General features: G+C 37.6%; 1 pseudogene; it reads left to right on the top strand.

Moving 5' to 3' along the window:
- The first annotated feature begins 20,850 nt into the window (after positions 1-20,850).
- Positions 20,851-22,809, top strand: LOC100387647 (transducin-like enhancer protein 1 pseudogene; annotated as a pseudogene).
- Positions 22,810-23,466: the final 657 nt, after the last annotated feature.

The following is a 23,466-nucleotide window of genomic DNA, read 5'->3' as shown; positions in this document are numbered from 1 at the left end:
AAAGGTATGGAGAAGAAAAATGTCTGTAGAAGAAATCAAGAGTTCTGGGTTAAGCCTGAAGATGTTTCTGGAACATTTACCTCAAGATGTCAAGTATACAGACAGATATTCATGCAGGACTTGCTCATATACTCATGCAGCCAATTCATGACACAGGGACACCCAGCATCATCCTGGTGGCTCACACCTGTAATCCCAGCATTTTCGGAGGCCAAAGCAGGTGCATCACCTGAGGTTGGAAGTTCAAGACCAGCCTAACATGGAGAAACCCTGTCTCTACTAAAGATACAAAATTAGCCGAGTGTAGGGGCGCATGCCTGTAATCCCAGCTACTCAGGAGACTGAGGCAGTAAAATCTCTTGAACTCGGCAGTCGGAGGTTGCAGTGAGTCGAGATCACACCATTGCCCTCCAGCCTGGGCAACAAGATTGAAACTCTATCTCAAATCAATCAATCAATCAATCAATCACCACACAAAGATTCAGGACATGCTAGATGCAGCACTGCCATAATTTGGGCCCAAATTTTGCCTCAATACTCAAAGTATTTTTCAAACCTAAACTCCATATACAGTCTCTAGGACTTAGCAACATTAGAATTTTCCTCTTTTCATGCATTCTAATCTATAACATGTAGCATAGTTCCATTATGTCCAGTTTGAGCTACTTTATTTCTTACCCTTCACCTCAGGTGGCCTGCCTGCTGTTATTTTCAAAAGATTAATCCTGGGGGTTATATTGCATAAGACTGCTCTTTATTTGACCTGAAACATTCCTTCACTCCTAACAGGCAGACAGGATGTGGCCTAATAGGAAAGGGTTCATGAAGCTCCAGCCTTAGTACAGCTGGCGTCCATCCTCTGCCTGTCGCTGCCAGCAGGGCTGGGAGATGGCCACTCTCCTGAGCACACTGCACTGTGCAGCTGGGAAGGTGCAGCTCTCTGGGAACAGTCAGTTGAGCCCCCACAGTAGGTGGCATGTTTATCTTTCCCCTTGAAAAACAAAAGGTCAATGAGGAACACATGTTTCTATGACAACAAGAAATTCAAAGGGGATGCTAAATCCAAGCAAATGTGAATGCAGAGGAAGAGGAAGAGAAAAGTTGGCCTAGTTTGGGAGGAAATGATTTGGTAGAACATTGAGTCTCTTTTTATTTCAACTTAATTCCCATCTGAATTTACATGTGATGAAAGACTGGTGAAGAAATATGTGAAAAAGGAATATTGTTCTAAAGAATGTAATATATACACCATTGATGAGGGGGTCCAAATTTGGTAAAGCTAGTGGTCCCACGTTGATAAACAATACTCTGTTTTCAAAATAGGTGTTTTCTTTGCTGGCATTGGAAATGACTTAATCTGATATGCCTTTTGCTCTGTTGAAAAGTCACATTTGTAAATATTATACTTAGAAAAAGTGTATGTTGTCATCTGTGTTTTCAATGGTCCCATTCAATTCTATCCTTGCTATGATTTTGATGTATTTTAGTGTAGGGGCACCAATGTATGACATGGGGAAATATTTCATTGACATTACCTAGTGAGATGGGAGGAGGAGAAAAGACAAAAACAGTAAAAATTAAAAAAAAATCAAATGGAAGGAATATCCAATCATAATTCTTCATATTTAACAGTAACAGAGAGAGTGTGTTATAAACATGAAGAGTAACATCCCCAGAACAGCATTTGGTGTCATTTCTTTCCATGCAGGAAAATGGAAAGAAGTGCTCCACAGAGTACTCAAAAATATTCTCCTCTAAACTGTCTTAGGAGTAGCAAGAAAAGATACCAAATAGAATTTTGTTTTTTGTTTTAAACATTATAAACCCAATGTGTACATATTGTGAATTATTCAAATAATTCACACAAATATGGAAAAGTGAAATCCCTTTCACTTCTGTGCCCTTATTATTGCTCTAGAGAGGTCATCGCTGTTAAAACTTTGTTGTGTCTATTACAGAGTTATTCCAATTTCACTTTACAGGAACTTGGAGAGGAGACCAGTGAGGTAGTGGAAAGTACCAGGAAGAAAAGGTACGTCTCAGGTCTGCCATTCTGTGGCCTTTGGAAAAGATATTAATTTCCTTGGGACTCTTATTCCTGATGTGTAAAATAAAGTGTCTCCCAGGAAAGGTGGAATAGAATTTACTGCAATCTGGGTGATCGCTGGATTTTTGGAGGAATATTTTGACAATTTTGGTTGTCACAGTGACTAAGAGAACATTCTGATGTCTGTTCCCCTCAGAATGGGAATGCTACACATATCCAAAGCACAATGAAGAATTTTCCCATTTCAAGTGTCAGGAGTACCCCCTACCACAGGAAAAAAAAAAAAAGGAACATTGCTATAGTCTCTTCCAACTGACAAGACCTCACAAAATAAAGTTGTTGGTGATATTGACCAATACTAACACTTATAAAGCAAATTTTCTTTTTTTAAAATAAAATTATGAATCCCACAAGTTTTTATCTAAAGTAAATTTTCTTTATGCTCTAATTCAATAGAAAAGGTAGTTTTTAAGACTATAAATGGCTTTATTATTTTAGTGATTTCTCAGCTTGCAGTTTGCTATGCTGCGGAACCAGTTTTGATTATTTCTCTTCCTTTTTTCCTTTGCATATTATGTAAATCTTATTAGTTTTTAATTTTTCATAGAAGTTTGCCTCTTTTACCACAATACTAAAGAAAACACTATAATAATACATATACAGGTAAATTTTACCCTAGAAGCTTCCAAGCTGGTGCGGCATCCAAGTAACTTTTAAATAATTGTTTAATGCACAATTATTTTCTAAATTGCTTCACATGTTCCAGGGAGGCCTAGCAGTCAAATTCTTTTCTACTAATTTTGTTTCCAGCCAGGTTTGCACATTGGCCTTATAATAGTAGATGAAGAAGGAAAGGAATACTCCAGAGTTAACATGACTTCCAGAGAATCTTCTTATACCAAACTCATTTTCTTCAGGGGTTTCAAAAACACTCATGTAAACTTGTTCCCCCCCCCCCAATATACTTAATCTGGCAAGGTTCTTTCACACAGCAATAAATAGCTTTTGCTATCTTTGAGAGAATGCCAGCTGGTCTCCTTCCTAGTCCTGAGGTAAACAGAAGGCTGCCTGCTTGCCTTGAGTCTGCTCTTGCTAATTAGAGGATTCGTGTTCTGTTTCCCTTCAAAAGGCCTTCTGGAAGATGGTAGTTCCCTTTTTCTCAACCTTCCATGTAGCGCACTGTTAAAGTCTTCTACTTGAGTGCCCTTCTCCCTTCCATGGGCATGACAGTGAGAACATCACCAAGAACCACAGAGCAAAAGCAAAAGAATATTTGGATAAGAAATTAATCCATATATGGAATGAGAGCCATGAGAAGTTTTCATTTCTATTTCAAATCTAAACTAAAGCAGAGATCCAGCAAAATCTTTTTTACTTTAGAGACTTAATATAAAGATTTTTCTACAGTTTTTTTTTTTTAGTTGGAAATCCTGAAGATCAAATAAATATTTTTCTTTCTCATTCACTTCTGCTCAAGCCCTACTAAAATTTATTTGGCCAGGGCTAAAATATTAAAGCTTGAGTTTTCACAGCCCATTGTTTTCCCATTTCAGCTAAAGAAGTTTCGGTCTCGACAAGAGATTTCTGGACAATTTTATGTAAATGGATGTTGCAGCAGGTTGGGGGATAGAATAATGGCAATGGAAAAAATATGTGTAAGATCAACATAAACAAAGGTCAAAGGAGAGTTTGCAGTAGTTTAGAAAAGAGGAGCGAGATCTGGGGTAGCCACTTATTTGTGGGAGGTATTTAAAATGAAAACATATAAGAAAAAGTTATTCATTAGAAGTTTTTCTATGTATTAAGAATATACTCTTCATCTTGCCCTGTCCAGTAATTATAAGAGAGGCTTCGTTAAAAATGCAAATAACTTTTAACACCTTGGATGACAGGTGTTAATTGTTTAAAAGTGATATTGGCACTAAATGATAAGAAAGCTAGTTTTTATGTGTGTTACATTTGAAGGTTGACATTTTCTTCGTGGAAGAGTTATTGGGGTATTTATCATATCTGTAAAAACATTAACTGCCTGCTCTTCAGTTTTTGTTTTTTGCATAACTGCTATCAAGTAAAACTAAGAAGTAAAAGATGTGACAATGAAGGACAAAGATGAACCACAAAAATAGTTATTTTTTTCTTTTTAACTTCTGAAACTTTTGTTGGTACTGGTAATCACGCGTATTTAAAAATGAAAAATTTGGAAAAAAAGAACTATTCATTTTTTAAGCTGATTTAACATTAGAATATTCATTCTGTTTCCAAAATGTAGATAATACAACAGTAAGCATGAAACATCCTCTGCCTTTAATAAAAGAAGTTGTAAAAAATTTATTCACACACATTGTATAAGACAAAATAAGGAAATGCCTGTCACACATTATAATAGTGTAAGTCTGCACAGATAAGAGAGCTCAAAAAGAAAAAGCCCTTCCAAAATCATGTTGTTACCTTAATTATTAGTCACTGCATACTGAAAGAGTTTGGGAAAACAAGACAAATGCCCATTTCCCTCTTACTCCGTGAGAGTCATCTTTAGGTAATTAGAATTTTTCCAAAGTATGAATTATTTATTTCCTCCTACAGTCACATATGCAGACCAGAAGTCTCTAGTATCCCAGAAATGAAGTGGCTTTCAATCATCATCAGTTCTACTAAGAAAACTTCCTGGAATTTAGGAAAATTGGGTAGAAACTCTCCAAAGTCCTCTCAGCATCATTTTTTGTCCTGTCCAGATGGATATTCTTGATGAGCATTTTTCACATCATTCCCTCAGGCAGCTTGATAAATTGTTGCTTTTATGCTTGCTATGGCCTCTATTCTGAAAAATGAAGTTAAAATGCTATTTATAATTATTCCCAAAATTGGAGCAAGGCCAGAGTTCTATATATTTCACATTTAGACTAGTTATAAAAACTTGGCATTGATTGTGTCTCTACCTCTAAATCTGAACAAATAAGTGATTAGTGGGTATGGTTTTAAAATTAAATCTTAAAGCCCAAATTACAAAACAGTTTTTAAAACAGACAAATCATTGAGTATTTTGTAACTAATTAACTCTCAGTCCTCGGCAAAATCCCCTACCTGTAACTTTTACTCTCTGCCTTTATTGTATTGCTTTAGTTGAATTGAGTCATACCTCTGAGAACACTGCTTACTCTGCAGCCTTCTCAAGTGGTAACTGTTTCTCCCCACACCCCTCAAAACCCTAGACTGACTCTTTTCTCTCCCCATCTCTCCAACCAGTTATCTTCTCTGCTGTTCTAAAAACTGCTCATTTCTGGCTATACTCCCTTTCTCCAACATGAAAACACCTTCCATTGAATGTCATTCTAATAAAATATAAACTACAGTCAGATATAAGGAACAATTTCTGATGTTCAACAGCACAGTAGGGTAACAAGTATTAGCAACAACATATTGTATATTTCAACATAGTTAGAAGAAAGGATTTTAAACGTTCCCAACACAAAGAAATGATAAATGCTTAAGGTGATGCATATCCTAAATACCCTGACTTGATCATTAGACATTCTGTGCATGTATCCAAATATGACATATACCCTATAAATATGATTTCAATATCCACATCCACACCCTTTCCAATTTTCTGACCTCTTTGTTCCCTGACATGCACTCCTCCAGTCATGTTGTCCTTCACACTGTCTCAGACCATCATAATCATCATATTCACACTAGCTGTTTTTCAATGTTCTGAACACTTTAACCACAACCTCCTCTCTGGGTCTTTGTACTTGCTCTGTTATGCCCTTAGAAATGCTCTTCCTCCTCATATCTGATGGCAACAGTCTTACCACCTCAATTCTCATCTAATTCATTCAAGCCTTCCTCACAATCTTTTTCAAACAGCAATTCTTCCTACCCCCTTCCCCTGCCCTACTTAGTTACATTTTTTTCATACCACTCAAGACTCTCTGACAAATGATTTCTGTATTATTAATTTCTCCACCCATATTAGACTGGAACTGCGGAAAGACAGAGATGTTTGTCTGTTTTGTTCACTGCTGTATCCTTGGCAACTGAATTAACAATGTGTATATGTATATATATATATATGCCACATGGCAGACATACAGTAGATATTGATGAATAAATTATTTCCCCTTTTTAAAAAAGTATAGGATAATATATATTCATAGTTTAATTAATTTAATATTTTAAAATTGATTTAAAGGTGTAATAATTACAGAAATAATTCCAGCCTGGAAGTGTCAGCAACTATCAAAGATATTGTTTACTCAGATTCAATTGAACACAAGACTACATTTCTTGTTGAAGTCCATAAAATGGGATTTTGCTTTGAAGTTGTCTTCTCAAATGGAGAAAAGCACGGACCCTTAGATGAAGATACTCACTGTAATCAAACCATCACTGTCCATGTAACCCACTCCGCAATACATCTATGTAATCTCAAAAGAGCACACAAGTGCCTTTTCTTTCTTTCTGAGCACTCAGGATATGTGCATCACTACAGGGCCTGTTCATCATTGCAAATGCTCAATAAATAACAAAGCCCTGGTGTGACAACTGTTGGCCAAGATTTTAAAAAGAAAATAGCAAAAAATGGCAGATTTCTTAATTATTACTTGTATACCTTAACTGTGAGTCAGGTGTGGCTTAAAACTAGTAAGAACTTGGTTAATACTCTAGAATCCCCTTCATAGCTCAATAATAAATTTTTGGCATAAACAAAGCATATTTCCCTCCATCACTCTAATATTATGGAAATATAACAACCATTATAGCAATAGTATTTATTTTTAGTGAGTTTACATTATGTACCAAGAACAATGTTATTTATATATTGCTATAATGCTAGTCTTCATTAGAGTAGTATGAAAAAAAGACTTTCAGAAGAATGTAAGATCTAAGCAGAGACACATGGTTTAGTAGAAAACAGTTCAAACACTGGTTTGGTCTTTGGGAAGGAAGGCATAATCCAGGCAAAAGGAATGACAATTTAAAAGCCTAGTAGTCAGAGAGAATATAACAAATAATACAGATTATTCCCTATGCAATTAATGTATGCAGTTTTCAGGGCTCAAGTGTAGGCTGCAGTGCAAGAATGTGTTGGGGTAGATGTAGACCAATGGCCAGAAGAGAGCTTCAAATGTAGTCAGGGGGTAAATTATGTGTAAGCTGTATAATTGTGTGTACCTCTTAGTCAAGAGGTAAATCGTGTAATCACGGTAAAGCATGTTCAAGCCTGTGTAAGCTACAGAGAAAGACTTTGTATTTTATCTAGAAAAAATGGTCATTGTTGACCTCTCTATTTGTTTGTATGTTTTCTTTTTCTACCCCTCCTTTTGTTTCTCTTCTCATTCTCTCCTCTGCTTTTCAGCTCCTCTTTTTTTCCCCCTCTTACCTCTTCTTCCCCTCACTCCTACATTCCATTTAGGCACAAGAAGTGTCATTAATAGATTCAAGAAATCGTTATTGGACATCTACCTCATGTAAGGCACCCTGCTAGACACGGAGGAAGTTTATTCAGCAAGGCAGACCTGATTCCATCCCTCATAAAACTTACAGTCTGGTGGAGAAGACTGGCATATTCAGAGAACTGCAATAAACACAGTGTTACTTAGAGTTCGAAGTAGAGAAATGTCATGAGATGAGTCAGAGAAGAAAGCAGGAACACGTCACAGGGGGTGTTGCAAATTAGATAAGGAATTTTGGTTTTTATGCTAAGAACAACTGGAGGATGTTAAAGTACTTTCACATTTCCTCTCCTCTTATTCATCCTCTTCAATATGGTTTATATTCATCTATGTTGCTAAAATGGTTTTTAATACGAATTCAGAAACCTCAACACTCAAACGACTAAATATTTTCTACTCTTAACTACACAGCATCATTAAATTGCCTCTTTCCAGAACACTTTATTCTGTTGACCTTCATGGCACTAGATTCTCTTGCCTCTGTGGCCACATTTTCCTTGTCTTTTTTGCCAATTTGGCTTGCACGCTTCTCTGCCTAGCCTTTAAATGTTGAAACTAGTTATGGTTGAATCCTAGGCCCTCTCCTAGTCTCACTCGACACAATATTCCCATGCTATCTTATCTAGAATCATGCTTCTTAAACTTATAGTTCCATTCCATACAACTTTTCTGAATTTCAGTCTCAAATCTCATTGCATATGGTAGATCTCTACTATAATTTTACACAAGCACTTCAAACTCAACATGCCTGTCCATAGACAGGGAAGAGAAGACGAGGACCAGGCTGGGGGTAGGCAGATATGTGTGACTGTGAGTATCGGTGGCTTAGATATAATAAAGAAAAAAAAAATCTTTGAAAATGAGGTCAAGAAACCCCTGGGGAAGCCAGGGGATGAAATATATTTTCCATGAGAACATTGAAACTACCCAGTAAAGTGGCAGAAATTGGGTGTTAAAACAATCTTTGAGCTAGGTAAAAGATTTGAAATCATGTATTTTCTACCATCAGTCATTTTGAGGTGATAAAAAAAAAGAGATGTGGCTACTGCATTTGAGTCAAAGAGAGAAAATGACATAAAATAAGTGAAAAGTAAAAACTAGAAGTTTTTAAATAAATAGACTATTTGAAACAGGACATAGGGCAGCAAAATTATCATTAAGCTATATAAATTAATATTTCACTAGTGCCATCATTTAATAATCAATGGAGAAATTAATTTACAAACTTAAAATTGAGATTTTTAGTCTGCACTACATTAAAAATAAATTTTAAGAGTTAGAGAAAGTGGCTCACTTCCTAAAAATGTAATATACCATTTTTAATTCAGGTAGTGGAAAACTTGAATAAATCAATGACCATAGAAGAGGACAGAAAAGGAATTAAAGAACAACTTTCTTTCGAAAAGACACCTATTGGTCCAGTTGCTTTTATATCTTATTTCTTAATAACTGTGTTAGTCTGCTCAGGATTCCATAGCACAGGACCACAAATTGTTTACCTTAAACAATAGAAAATTATCTGTTAAAAATAAGATCAACATCCCATCTGGCTTGTTTTAGAGAGGCCTCCCTTCCCAGATTGCAGATGGCCACCTTTTTGCTTTGTCTTCAATGGCCTCTGTTCTTTGCATATGTGGTGAAACATCTCTGATGTACCTTCCTCCTCTTATAAGGACACCAGTCCTATTGGATGAGGACCACACCATTATAACCTCATTGAATCTTTTTTTTTTTTTTTGTGGGGAGAGAGGAAGGCAGAAAGGGAGGGAAGAAGGACGGTAGGGAGGAAGGAAGGCATGAAGGAAGGAAGGAAGGAAGGGAGGAAGCGGGGAGGGAGGGAGGGAGGGAGGGAAGGGAAGGAAGGAAATCAAGCAATGAGACAGACATTGCCTACCTGGATCTAGAGGTTTACAAATTGGTTTCTTTTTTTTTTGAGAGAAGGAAAGAAAAAAAAAAAAGCAAAGGAGAGGAAGAAAGAGGAAGAGAAAGAGGGAGAGTAAATGGAAATATTGCTTTATTTTGAAAAAAATTGAGTATTAATAATGCCCAATCAATGTTTCATTTAAACTTATGGGTAGGTGTGATGTGGTATTGACAAGAATGTATATTTTGTGTATTTGAAGTGGAGAGCTCTATCAATATTTATTAAGTTTACTTGTTCCGGATCTGAGTTCAAGTCCTTGATATCCTTATTAATTTTCTGTCTCATTGAATCTAAGTCTCGTATCTGGGAGTTAGGATCGTTAGCTCTTGTTGTTGCATTGATCCTTTTACCACTATATCTTTGTTGCTTTAAAATCTATTTTCTCCGATATGAGAATTGCAACTCCTGCTTTTTATTTATTTATTATTTATTTTTGCTCTCCATTTGGTTGGTAAATCTTTCTCCATCGCTTTGTTTTGAGTCTTTGTGTATCCTTGCATGTGAAACAGGTCTGGATGTAACATGCCATTGGGTTTTGGCTGTGTCTTTTGATTGGGGGATTTAGTCAATTTAAATTTAGGGTTACTGCCATTTGTTGTTGACTGGCTGTTTTATCCATTCGTTGGTGTAAATTCTTCTTTATGTTGGTGCTCTTTACTTTTTGGTGTATTTTAGAAAGGCTAATACTGGTTGTTTCTTTCTGTGTGTAATGCTTCTTTCAGAAGCTCTTGTAAAGCAGGCCTGGTGGTAATAAAATCTCTGAGTTCTTGCTTGTTCATAAAAGATTTTATTTTTCCTTCAGTTGTGAAGCTTAGTTTGGCTGGATATGAAATTCTGGGCTGAAGGTTCTGTTCTTTGAGTATGTTGAATATTGGCCCCCACTCTCTTCTGGCTTGTAGAGTTTCTGCTGAGAGATCTGCTGTAAGTCTGATAAGCTTGCCTTTGTGGTTAACATGACCTTTCTCTCTGGCTGCCCTTAGTATTTTCTCCTTCGTTTCAACCCTGGTGAATCTAACGATTATGTGCCTTGGGGTTGCTCTTCTTGAGGAATATCTTTGTGGTGTTCTCTGTATTTCCTGGGGTTGAATGTTGACCTGCTTTGCTAGTTTAGGAAAATTTTCCTGAATAATATCCTGAAGGGTATTTTCCAGCTTGGATTCATTCTCTCCGTCACATTCAGGTACACCTATCAAAGGTAAATTTGGTCTTTTCACATAGTCCCACATTTCTTGGAGACTTTGCTCATTCCTTTTTATCCTTTTTTCTCTAACCTTTTCTTCACGTTTTATTTCATTAAGTTGGACTTTGACCTCTGATATCCCTTCTTCTGCTTGAACAATTCGAGTGTTTAAACCTGTGCATACTTCTCGGAGTTCCTGTATTGTATTCTTTAGTTCCATTAATTCACTCATACTCCTCTCTAAGTTGTCTATTCTCAATAGGATTTCATCAAACCTTTTTTCAAAGTTCCTAGTTTCTTTACGTTGGGCTACAACATGGTCTTTTAACTCACCGAAGTTTCTTATTATCCATTCCTTGAAGAGTGATTCTGTCATTGGGATGTGCTCGTTCTCCATCAAGCCTTGTTCCATTGTTGATGTGGAACTGTGATCATCTTTAGAGGGAGAGGCGTTCTGACTTTGAGTATTCTCAGCATTTTTACGCTGGTTTCTTCCCGTCATTGTAAATTTATCCTCCTGTCTCTTTGAAATTACCAACTTTCAGATTAGGTCTCTTGAGTGGGCGTCCAGGTTGTTAGTTCCCAGGGCCAGAGCAGCGGCGTTAAAACTGATGGTGCTTTTCTGCCCAGGATTCTCCTGTCGGGCTTCCTTCTTGTGTCGGTAGTAGGCGACTCTGCCTTCCCGGGGCTCCAAACCTCAGTCAGAAGGGAAACTGGTCCTGTTTACTCTGCGCCAAGCGCTGCCACACTGAGGTGCCGTCACAGCGGCTGTGCCGGGCTCTGGTGTCCTGCTGGGGACCCGTGCAGGTCCTCCGAACCTGTTTACTTTGCTCCGAGAGCTGCCGCACCGGGGTGCCGGCGGAACCGCTGCACCGGCCATGAGAGTCGCACTGGCCACCCGTGTGTTTCCTCCACTGGGGGATCTCCTGCTCCGTGAGCGACCAGAATTTGTCTGAAAGTGTGGCGTCCTCTAGTTCTCCGCGCCTTTCCTGAGAGCTGCAATCCCGGGATGTTAGCGATCGGCCATCTTGGATCATCTCCCTCATTTAATCTTATTATCTCACCAAAGGGCCTATCTTCAAGTACACTCACATTGGGGGTTATGGCATAAATGTAAAAATTTGGGGGAACATGAATCAATCCATAATAATTACCTTCACAGACTTGGTAATCCCTGTTACACTACTATGGGCCACAAAAGAAAAAGGAAAAAAAGAAGGAACATCTTTATCACAGAACAGAAAAGAACATTTCCTAACTTCTTTTATGAGGCCAGCATAAACATAACAGCAAAACCTAACAGAGTCATTAAGGCGAAATGATACTACAAACCAATCTTATGCATAACTATTTAAGCAAAATTCCACTCCCACAAAAGCAGCAAACTGCATTCAGCAATACGTTAAAAACATACAATCAAAACAGGCTAATGATAAAAGTTCAAGATTAGTTAACATTTTAAAATTTGTAATAATTCAATTCTTTGAAAATGAAAAAAAATTTATCATCATGCCAATAGATAGAATAAAAGCATATGAAAAATGTCTTTATCCAGTCTACCATTGATGGGCATTTGGTTTGGTTCCAAGTCTTTGCTATTGTGAACAGTGCCAAAATGAACATACGTGTGCATGGGGACCTCGGGGGTGGGGGGTTAGGGGAGGAATAGCAGGGGTGGGAGGGATTGGGGAGGGATAGCATTAGGAGAAATAACTAATGTAGATGACAGGGCCATGGATGCAGCAAACCACCACCATGGCATGTGTATACCTATGTAACAAACCTGCATGATCTGCACATGTACCCCAGAACTTAAAGTATAATAAATAATTTTTTAACAAAAGGAAAAATTGAAGAAAAAAATTCAACATGAATTTATGATTTTAAAATTCAGCAAAGTATACATAGAAGAAAATTTCTTACTCTGATAGTGATTATTTAGTTGATGGAGAAATGTCAAAAGCTTTTCCTTTGAAATTGGAACAAAAGAACAAAAATTATCTTACATCGTTTTGGAGATCTTGGCAAGTGCAAAGGGCAAGTAAAAAAATAAAAGACATAGTCACCAAAAATAAAGAAATAAAATGTTCATTATTCATGGGGAACTTGATTCCATTGTAGAAAATCCAAAATGTTCTATAGAAAAACTACCAGAATTACTAAAAAAAAATTGACAAGGTCATCAGATACATCAATATGTTAAAAAAATACATTATATTTTTTAGTCTAGCTACAAACAAATGGAAAAAAATTAATGATTTACAATAGTATAAAAAAGAAATAAATCTTTAGAAAAGTACATCTGTGAAAGAAACCAAAAATATTACTGACAGAAATGAAAGAAGACCTAATAACATAAAGGGATACAGAAGGCTCAATGTTGTTATAATGTCAGTCCCTGAAATTGTTTCACGGATCCTGTTCAATCACAAGCAAATTCTTAACCAATTTTCTTTCCTATGGCAAATAAGCAATTTTCATAAGTTTTATATGGAATATAAAAGGCCAAGACACCAAAAACAAGCCTGTAGAGAAGAACAGAGTTAGAGAACATGAACTATGTATGAAGTATTATTATAAAGCTACTCTAATTAAGACTTTGCAATATTGGGCCGGGCGCGGTGGCTCACGCCTGTAATCCCAGCACTTTGGGAGGCTGAGGCGGATGGATCACGAGGTCAAGAGATCGAGACCATCCTGGTCAACATGGTGAAACCCCCGTCTCTACTAAAAATACAAAAAATTAGCTGGGTACGGTGGTGCGTGCCTGTAATCCCAGCTGCTCAGGAGGCTGAGGCAGGAGAATTGCCTGAACCCAGGAGGCGGAGGTTGCGGTGAGCCGAGATTGCACCATTGCACTCCAGCCTGGGTAACAAGAGCGAAACTCCGTCTCAAAAAAAAAAAAAAGAATATTTTTTTTCTAAAAATAAATATCAGCCTGGGCGTGGTGGCTCAGGCCCATAATCCCAGCACTTTGTGAGGTGAAAGAAGGGGGATCACTTGAGGTCAGAAATTCGAGACCAGTCTGGCCAACATGATGAAACTCCATCTGTAACAAAAATACAAAAAACTATCCAGGTATGGTGAGCACACCTGTAATTCCAGGTACTAGGGAGGTTGAGGTGGGAGAATTGCTTGAACCTGGGAGGCAAATGTTTCAGTGAGCCGAGATCACACCACTACACTCCAGCCTGGGCAACAGAGTAAAACCCTGTTTCAAAAAACAAAACAAAACAAAAATATCAGTCATAATAACATAAAAATATCAAATATATCTAGGAAAATGCAACAAAGATAAATATTATGTCTTACAGAAACATATAACATTATTGAAATAAACTAAAGAAGATCAAACTAGAGGGGTAAATTATTCTTATACATTGGCAAATTCGGTATTTTTAAGATTTCGATTTCTTAAACTGATCTGTAAAAGCAATGTTATTCAAAATGCCAGTGAGTTTGTTTGTATATGTGAATGTGTGTGTATGTGTGATTTGAAAAACCAGTTCTAACATATATGTGGATCTGCAAAGAGCAGTAATTGTCATGACACTCTTGAAGTGGAACAAGGTGTGAAAATTTACTCTGTTAGATATCAAAATTTTGTGTTAAAGCTTCATAATAAACACAGCATAATACTCTTGGAAGGATAAACAGACACACTGACAAACCCAATGAAATGGAGAGTCCAGAAAACTAATTATTCAATATAGATCCTTGATTTATAAAGAGACGACACTGAGAAGTTGAAAAACAACTATCTTTTCTTTAAGGGGTGATTACTAAATGTGTATCCACTCGATTCTTTACTACCGATCCTAGATGGTTTGAAGATTTAAAAGTGAAAGTAAGTTAATAAAGTTTCCCAAAGGTACTATAAGAGAAAATTCATCAGTTTGGAGTAAGAAAAGATACTTCATAGAGAACACAAAACATGCAGTAATTATTTAAGAAAAAAATAATTGATAAATGGACTACATAAAATAAAGAATTTATGTACATCAAGGAACAGAAAATAGAAAGGCAAGCCATGGGATGGGAGAATGGACTTAAAATACGTATAATCGATAAGGAAGTTGTTTTTAGAATATACAAAGAATTTCTACAAAGCACTAAGGAAGCACAATTGAATGGACAAAAGTACAAACGAACTTGAGCAGGCCCCTCAAAAAAGAAGATAGCTAAAAGGCAAAAAGGAAAAAAAGAAAGAAAGAAAGAAAAAACTCACCTAACAAACAAACCAAATAGAATGAAAAGGTACTCAACCTCAGTAAACCACAAAGTTCCTATTAAAACCACAATTAGACCTGAGGAGTCTGGGAAGATGGTGAAGTAGGAAGCACCATGATTCGGCCTCCCTACCTAGACATAAATTACACTGGCAGAATCTGTCTGATATAATAACTTTGGAACTCTAGATTCATTGAAGGCTTGCAACATACAAGGGAAGTCTTGCTTGGTAAACTGCAATTGATTTTGTTTAATTTCCAAAGACATAAACAGGTTGAAAATGAAAGTATAAAAAAAAAATTCTGTGCAAATAGTAACCAAAAGAAAGCAAACGTGGCTAGACTAACATCAGACAAAAGACTTTAAATCAAAAAATATTATGAGATAAGTAGGATATTATAAATTAATAAAAGATTTAACACAGCAAGAAGACAATTATAAACATAAACATACTAATAACAGACTGTTAAATATATAAAGCAAAAATGGACAGAATTGAAAAATGGAAATAGTTCTACAGTAATATTTGGAAACTTCAGGGCCTCACTCTCAATAATGGATAAAACAACTAGATAAAAACAAGTAAGAAAATAGGGGACTTTTACAACACAATAAACCAACTAGATCTCACGGATATATACAGAATATTCTAATTAAGAACAACAGGATACACATTCTTCTGAATTGCACGGGGTAATTTTTCAGGATAGAACATATATTAGGTCACAAATACCTCTTAATAGATTTAGAAAAATAGATATCATACAAAGTATCTTCTCCAAACACAAGATACAGTTAGAAATAAATAACACAAGGAAACTGGAAAATTAACAAATTCACAGAAATGGAAAAATGTACTCTTAAAATTAAGTAACCAGTGTATCAAAGAAGAAATCAGAAAATAAATTAGGAAATATGGTTAACAGTAAAATACTCTATATTACAAAATAGCTAGAAGAGAGATTTTTGAATGTTTCTGCCACAAAGAAATAATACATACATGAGGTGATGGGTACATTATCCTGAATGGATCATTATACAACATATATATGTACTGAAACATAAAATTGTACCCCATAAATAAATACAATTGCAAAGTGTCAATTATTTAAAATTAATTTTTAAAAGAGATGTGTGAAAACCAAACATTGCATGTTCTCACTCATAAGTGGGTGTTGAACAATGAGAACACATGGACACAGGAAGGGGAACATCACACACCAGGGCCTGTCAGGGGGTCGGGGAGGTAGGGGAGGGATAGCAGGGGGTGGAGGGATTGGTGCGGGATAATATTAGCAGAAATACCTAATGTAGATGACAGAGGGATGGATGCAGCAAACCACCATGACACGTATATACCTATGTAATAAACCTGTACCATCTGCACATGTACCCCAGAACTTAAAGTATAATTTATAAAAGAAAAAGAAAAAAAAAGATGTATATGATTTCATAAAATGAAAAATACACCAAAATTTATGAGACATAGCAAAAGCAGTCCTAAAGAGCAAATTTATAGCTATAAACATTTACATTAAAAAAGAAAGAGGCAGGTGGATCACATGAGCTCAAGAATTGGAGACCCACCTGGACAACATGGCAAAACGCTGTCTCTACCAAAAATACAAAAAAAAAAAAAAACAAAATTTGCCAGGGAGGATGGTGCAAACATGCCCATAGTCCCAGGTATGTGTGAGGCTGAGATAGAAGGACTGCTTGAGCCTGGAAGGTAGAAGTTGCAGTGTGCTGAGATCACTCCACTACACTCCAGCCTGGGTGACAAAACAAAAACGAAACAAAACAAAAACATAAAAAACGTCAAATGAATAACCTAAGTTGACAAGTTAAGGTATTAAAAAAAAAAAAAAAAGGAGAAACTAAACCCAAAGCTAGCAGAAGAAGGGAAATGATAAACAGTACAACAGGAATAAATAAAATGGAGAATAGAAAAACATTGGATAAAATGAATGAAGGCAAAAGTCAGCTCTTCAAAACAGTCAAAAAAAATTGGCAAAGTTTTAACTAGATTAACTAAAGAAAAAATTTACTAATGTCAGAAATAAAGGTGATTATAAGAGAGTAAGTACTATGAACAGTCATACGCCAACAAATTGAATAGCCTAGATAAAATAAACAACTTGCTAGAATCACACTATCTACCAAGACCAAATCATGAAGAAATAAATAGATCAATATCAAGTAAAAGGATTGAATCAGTAATTTTTTAAAAATCCTGACGAAAGTCCTGGACCTGATGGCCTCACTGGTATGAATTCCACCAAACATTAAAATAAAACGACTAACACCAATTCTGCTCAAAATTTAGTCAAAGACTGAAGAGGAGGGAACACTTCCTAACTCATTCATGAGGCCAGTCTGGTCCTTGATACCAACCCAAAGACAATACAAGAAAGCAAAACCTTATGAACACTAATGCAAACATTTTTAAAAAATACTAGCAAATAGAGCTCAGCAGTATTTTAAAATGATTATAAGCCATAATCGAGTGGTATTTTTTTAGTGCAAGGATGGTTCAACATATAAGATCAGTCAATGTAATACACCACATCAGCAGAAGGAAGGAAAATAAACCACATGATCATCTGATATATGATAATGTTTTGCAATCCTAAATTTCTCAAAATGGAGTCACTTATGATAAGTGACTCAGCCTAAAGTGAAATTACTGACCCCTCAAAGTGATATTCACATGTATGGTAGACTGAGGTTCTAAGATAACATCTGCTGTGGCCAGGCCCCCACAAGGCTTGACAAGAAAACAGAGCAATGAGATAATGGCTATGAAAGTTTTTATTACTTCTGCAGAGGCTCATAAGAACTTGAAGTAAATTGACTATGGCCTAGAAGCCTGCAGAAGCCCGTGGTCAGGGTAGAATTGTGAAGCCTCTTTTCTATGGGCAGTGGCTGCTGAAAGTTCTGCTGGACACTTGTCTCTCTGAAATTCCAAGCTACTACCTGTGATTGGTTTTCTCTCTCTCTTATTACTGACTATGTGTGTTGAATATATTTGCATGTTTCTTGGCTTCTGAAAATCTCATAAGAAACCATAAATTCAAAAGCATTTAATTGGCCATAAAGTCATGATAAAACCTCTGGCCCTGTGGTCAGAATTAGCACAGCTAGACTGGTTTGAACCTGACAAACTATCATCTCATTTGATGCAAAAAATTCAACAAAATTTAACACCCTCTCATGATAAACACGTGCAACAAAATAGGAATATAACAAAACTACCTCAATATAGTTCAAATTATATGTAAAAACTCACAGCAAACATGATTAAAATTTGAAAAGACTTTCCTTTAAAATCAGAGACAAGGAAGAATGCCTGATTTCCCCACTTCATCATAATGCTGGAAGTCCTACCCAAAGCAACTAGATTCAAGAGATACATGAAGCTACAACACATAATGTTGCCCCAGACAACTAAACACAAAATAATAGACATTGTTTTATTCATTCTATGTATTGTTGAACATAAGAAAAAAAACACATAAAAAGCAATTATATACAGAGAGTTGAGGAAGTATGGTGACTTTGAGGAAGTATGGAGAGGTAGCAGCTGGAGGTGGCCTGGCTTTTCGGTGGCAGGAGGCTTTTTACAGTGCTGGGAATGGTGAATTTTCTAACCTAGAAGTGGTTAACTGGGTGGATACTTGGTGCTAATTCATTGAGGTGTATATTTACATTTTCTAACACTTCTTTAGGTGTACTCCACTGCTAAATTAAAAAGAAAACATACTAACTGCAAAAAAAATTACAACTATCTAGTGACAAAATTGGTAACACAGGTTAACTGCTGTTCATCTTGATATGAACTATAAAACAAAGTCCAAATAAGTTGATAGATGACCTAAGCTTCAGAATATATAAAGGCATCCTGCAAATGATGAATAACAGCTAAAAAGGAAAAAAGTTCATAAAAAGTGGCAAAAAAAAGATGAATCAGCAATTCACAAGAGAAACAATGAAATGGATAGAAATGTTTATTTAAAAGCTGTCACGCACACTCCAAAGTCACAAAACTCCAGAAAATGCAAGTTAAAAACAACAGAAACATATTTTATTAATCATATTTGCAAAATTGTATAAAATGCCTATAATATTCAGGTCTGGTTACGTGAGGAAACTTTTGTAACATTGGTCATGTGAAAGTGTATAGCTAAGACTTATCTTAAAATAATCTGGCACTATCTAGTATAATTTTAGTTCCATGAGCCCTTTACTTAACTCTACTGAAATGACAGCACTATATATAAAAATATACATACAAGATTTTTGTTTGTCTGCACCATTGCTTATAATGACAAACACTGGGAACAATCTGAGTGCCCATTATTAATAGCATTTTTTTTTTGTCTATTCGTCTGAAGGGCTGTCCATGATACATTACAAAATGAGAATAGAAAATTGCAAAAAAAAAAAAAATAGTAGTATATTGGTTCTGTAAAAGATATTGCCACACAGCCCCATTTATCTGTGTAATGGTTTGTAAAAGACATGAATCTGTTCTTCTCAGTTGTATTGGAGCGGAGGAGACTGGGAGTCAGCGGGAGAGAATTTTTCTTAACTTGTTTTCCTCCTCTTTGTTTCATTTGTTACAATGAGCAAGCATTTATATTTCTTAAATCTAAGAATATTTAACAAGAAAAAATGTTTCCTTCCTGGATCAAATAGATGGCACTTGCCTTTCTTTTCCATGTAACCTCATTCTTTCAGCTTCACTGATTTAGAGCTCCTGATACCAGTTGTTTCTTGTCTACTTCATTCACTTCTGCTGAAACCGATCTAACCATGCCAGCTTTTCTTTTATAATAGGCATTTGCTTCTTACAACTATTTAAGACAGGTTAAGATGGCTCTGCAGCCCAAGTTTAAAAGGAGATTCTGGTAAATCCTTTTCACTTACAACACTGCTGTTAATTTGCTGTAGTTCATTGCTCTACTTTTGTTGACTTAAGTATTTCATCTAGGTTCTTTATGCTTTGCCAGCACCCAAGGGCACACTTCTCTCTTGATGCATTCCAGTTTCTATAGTACTATTTGCTGGCTTGATTCTCTAAGAGACAGTCCTTTCACTGAATTACAAAGACTCTAGATTTAACCCAAGACTATTGCTTGGGGTCCTGGAAAATATTAGATGCTCTGTGAAACAGTGGCCCTACCTCCAAGTTAAAAGCAACCTGTTTGAACTTTCAAATACACATTCCGCTTCAGTGTACTCTGTCACCATAAGATTTCTGTACCCTGGGCTCACCTTGACAACCTAAATCCTGTTGTTACTGGATCAGTTGCTTTCCTCTGTGAATTCAAGTCGAACACAGGCTCTGAGATCATCCGTTTTTTTCTTTCTGAAAGCAATATCCTTACTTTCTTTCTATTTTTTTATTTTCAACTTTTATTTTGTATTAAAGGGGTACATGTACAGATTTGTTACATGTCATGGGCATTTGATGTACATATAATTTTGTCACACAGGTAGTCCGCATAATACCCAACAGGTAGTTTTTAAATCCTAACCTTCCTTCCACCCTTCATCCTCAAATAGGCCCCAGTTTCTATTGTTCTCCTCCTTATGTCCATGTGTACTCAGTGTTTAGCTTCCACTTATAAGAACATGAACTAATTGGTTTTCTGTTCCTGGGTTAATTCACTTGAGATTATGCCCTCCAGCTCCATCCATGTTGCTGCAAAGATCAGAATCTCATTTTTTTTGTAATACCCACATCATATTCCATGTGTTTATACCACATTTTCTTTCCACCACTGGTGGTCATTTACATCAATTACATGTCTTTGCTATTGTGAATAGTGCTTCAGTGAAGATACTCATGAATGTGTCTTTATGAAGAACAATTTATATTCCTTTGAGTATATACCCAGTAACAGAATTGCTAGGTCAAATGGTAATTCTAGTTTAAGTCCCTTGAGAAATGTCCAGATTTCATTCCACAGCAGCTAAATTAATTTACATTCCCACCAAAAGTGCATAAATTGCCATCATCATGCAGCAGCAGTTGCAGGCTCAGCATCTTTCTCACGGCCAAGGACCCCCAGTTCCCCTTATCCCTTCCTCTTCGGGACTGCAGCCTCCTGGAATCCCGCCCCTTGGGGGGCAGGGCCAGCCTGCTTGCTCTGTCTAGTGTTCTGAGTGGGCAGTCTCACTCGGCGATGAAAGATGACAAGAAGCACCACGATGCAGAGCACCACAGAGACAGAGAGCCGGGCACAAGTAATTCCCTCCTGGTCCCAGACAGATAAATGTAGAAATGAGCCAGAATTTTCCAATGACATCAAGAAAAGGAAGGTGGATGATAAGGACTCCAGCCATTATGACAGTGATGGTGACAAAAGAGACAACTAAGTTGTAGATGTGTCTAATGAGGACCCACCTTCCCCATGAGCAAGCCCTGCCCACTCTCCCAGGGAAAATGGAATCGACAAGAACCGCCTGCTAAAGAAGGATGCTTCTAGCAGGCCGGCTTCCACAGCCTCCTCATGAAGTTCCACGTCTTTGAAATCCAAAGAAATGACTTTGCATGAAAAAGCCAGCAGGCCTGTTCTGAAATCTAGCACACCAATGCCTCGGAGTGACATGCCAATGCCAGGCACCAGCGCCACTTCAGGCCTCCGTCCAGGCCTCAGCAAGCCTTCAGCCATAGACCCCCTCATTAACCAAGCAGCAGCTGGCTTTAGAACACCCCTGGCAGTGCCCAGCCCATACCCTGCTTCTTTTGGGATGGTCCCCCATGCTGGCTTGAACAGCGAGCTGACCAGCCCAGGTGCCGCCTCTGCCAGTTTACACAACATGTCACCCTAGATGAGTGCTGCAGCTGTCATGGCTGCCGTGGTGGCCTATGGGCGCTCCCCCATGGTGGGGTTTGATCCTCCCCCTCACATGAGAGTATTTACCATTCCTCCAAAACTGGCAGGAATCCCCAGGGGAAAACCTGCATATTCCTTCCATGTTACTGCAGACGGTCAGTTGCAGCCTGTCCCTTTCCCCCCCAACGCCTTCATCAGACCTGGAATCCCCCGGCACGCTCACCAGATCAACACCCTCAACCACAGGGACTTGGTGTGCACTGTGACCATCAGCAACCACACGACATAGGTGTACATGGGCGGGAAGGACTGCGTCAAGGTCTGGGACATCAGCCGCCCTGGCAATAAGAGTCCTGTCTCCCAGCTCAACTGTCTGAATAGAGATAATGATATCTGTTCCTGTAAATTGCTACCTGATGGCTGCACTCTTATAGTGGGAGGAGAAGCCAGTACTTTGTCCATTTGGGACCTGGCAGCTCTGACCCTGTGCATCAAGGCAGAGCTGACATCCTTGGCCCCTGCCTGCCACGCCCTGGCCATCAGCCCTGATTCCGAGGTCTGCTTCTCATGCTGCAGTGACAGCAGCATTGCTGTGTGGGATCTGCACAACCAGATACTAGTGAGGCAATTCCAGAGCCACACAGATGGAGCCAGCTTTTCTAATGATGGCACCAAGCTCTGGATGGGCGGTTTGGACAACACGGTCAGGTCCTGGGACCTGTGCAAGGGGCAGCAGCTGCAGCAGCACGACTTCACCTCCCAGATCTTCTCCCTGGGGTACTGCGTCACCAGGGAGTGGCTGGTGGTGGGTATGAAAAGCAGCAACGTGTAGATGCTGCACATGAACAAGCCTGACAAGTACCAGCTGCACCTGCATGAGAGCTGCATGTTGTCCCTGAAATTTGCTTTCTGCGGTAAATGGTTTGTGAGTACTGGAAAAGATAATCTCCTCAATGCTTGGCGGACCCCATATGGAGTCAGTATATTCCAGTCCAAAGAGTACTCATCAGTGCCTAGCTGTGACATCTCTGTGGATGACAAGTACATAGTCACTGGCTCAGGGGACAAGAAGGCTACGGTCTATGAAGTTATCTACTGAAAACATTATGTGGTTTAACATTTATAGTTGAATTTGGCCAAAATGTGTTGAATTTGTAGAAAACAGAAAAATTGTAACTTTAAAGGAGAAAAAAATATACAAACACCTATTTCCAAACCTTGACACAAAACTACTTTGAGTCTACAAAGAGGAGGCAAAAAGTCCATCAGCAGAAAGTCACTTGTCTACATAGACCAAATGGAACACCAAGGCCAAGTGGACAGAGGGAGCCATGGGGTATAGAATTGAGGAATGGAATCTGTCGACTCACATTACAGCCCATTTTTTCTTTCTGGGTGATCTGGGGGTCATGCCTTGCCCAAGTGTGAGATTACATTTCTGTTCCTTGCAGTTCACCTCACTTTCCATCCTTTGTAGAGCAATGTTATCTCCAATGAACTTGTTTCCTGGTTGTGCATCTTGTGAAACGTTTTTTGTATTTATGTTGAAGGTTGAACATTTGTATAAATTGTAAATATATTTGATTTATTACAGTAAAGTTTTTAGTACCAAAAAAAAAAAAAATGCCACCTCACTAGCATCCCATTATTTTTTGACTTTTCAATAAGAGCCATTCTGACTGGTGGGAGATGATGTCTCATTGTAGTTTTGATTTGCATTTCCCTGATGATTAGTGATGTTGAACATGCTTTCATATGCTATTGGCCATATGCATGTTATCTTC

Source organism: Callithrix jacchus, chromosome 9 (genome assembly GCF_049354715.1).
Source record: "Callithrix jacchus isolate 240 chromosome 9, calJac240_pri, whole genome shotgun sequence".
Taxonomy (NCBI): domain Eukaryota; kingdom Metazoa; phylum Chordata; class Mammalia; order Primates; family Cebidae; genus Callithrix; species Callithrix jacchus.
This window is presented reverse-complemented; position numbering and strand designations above follow the sequence as displayed.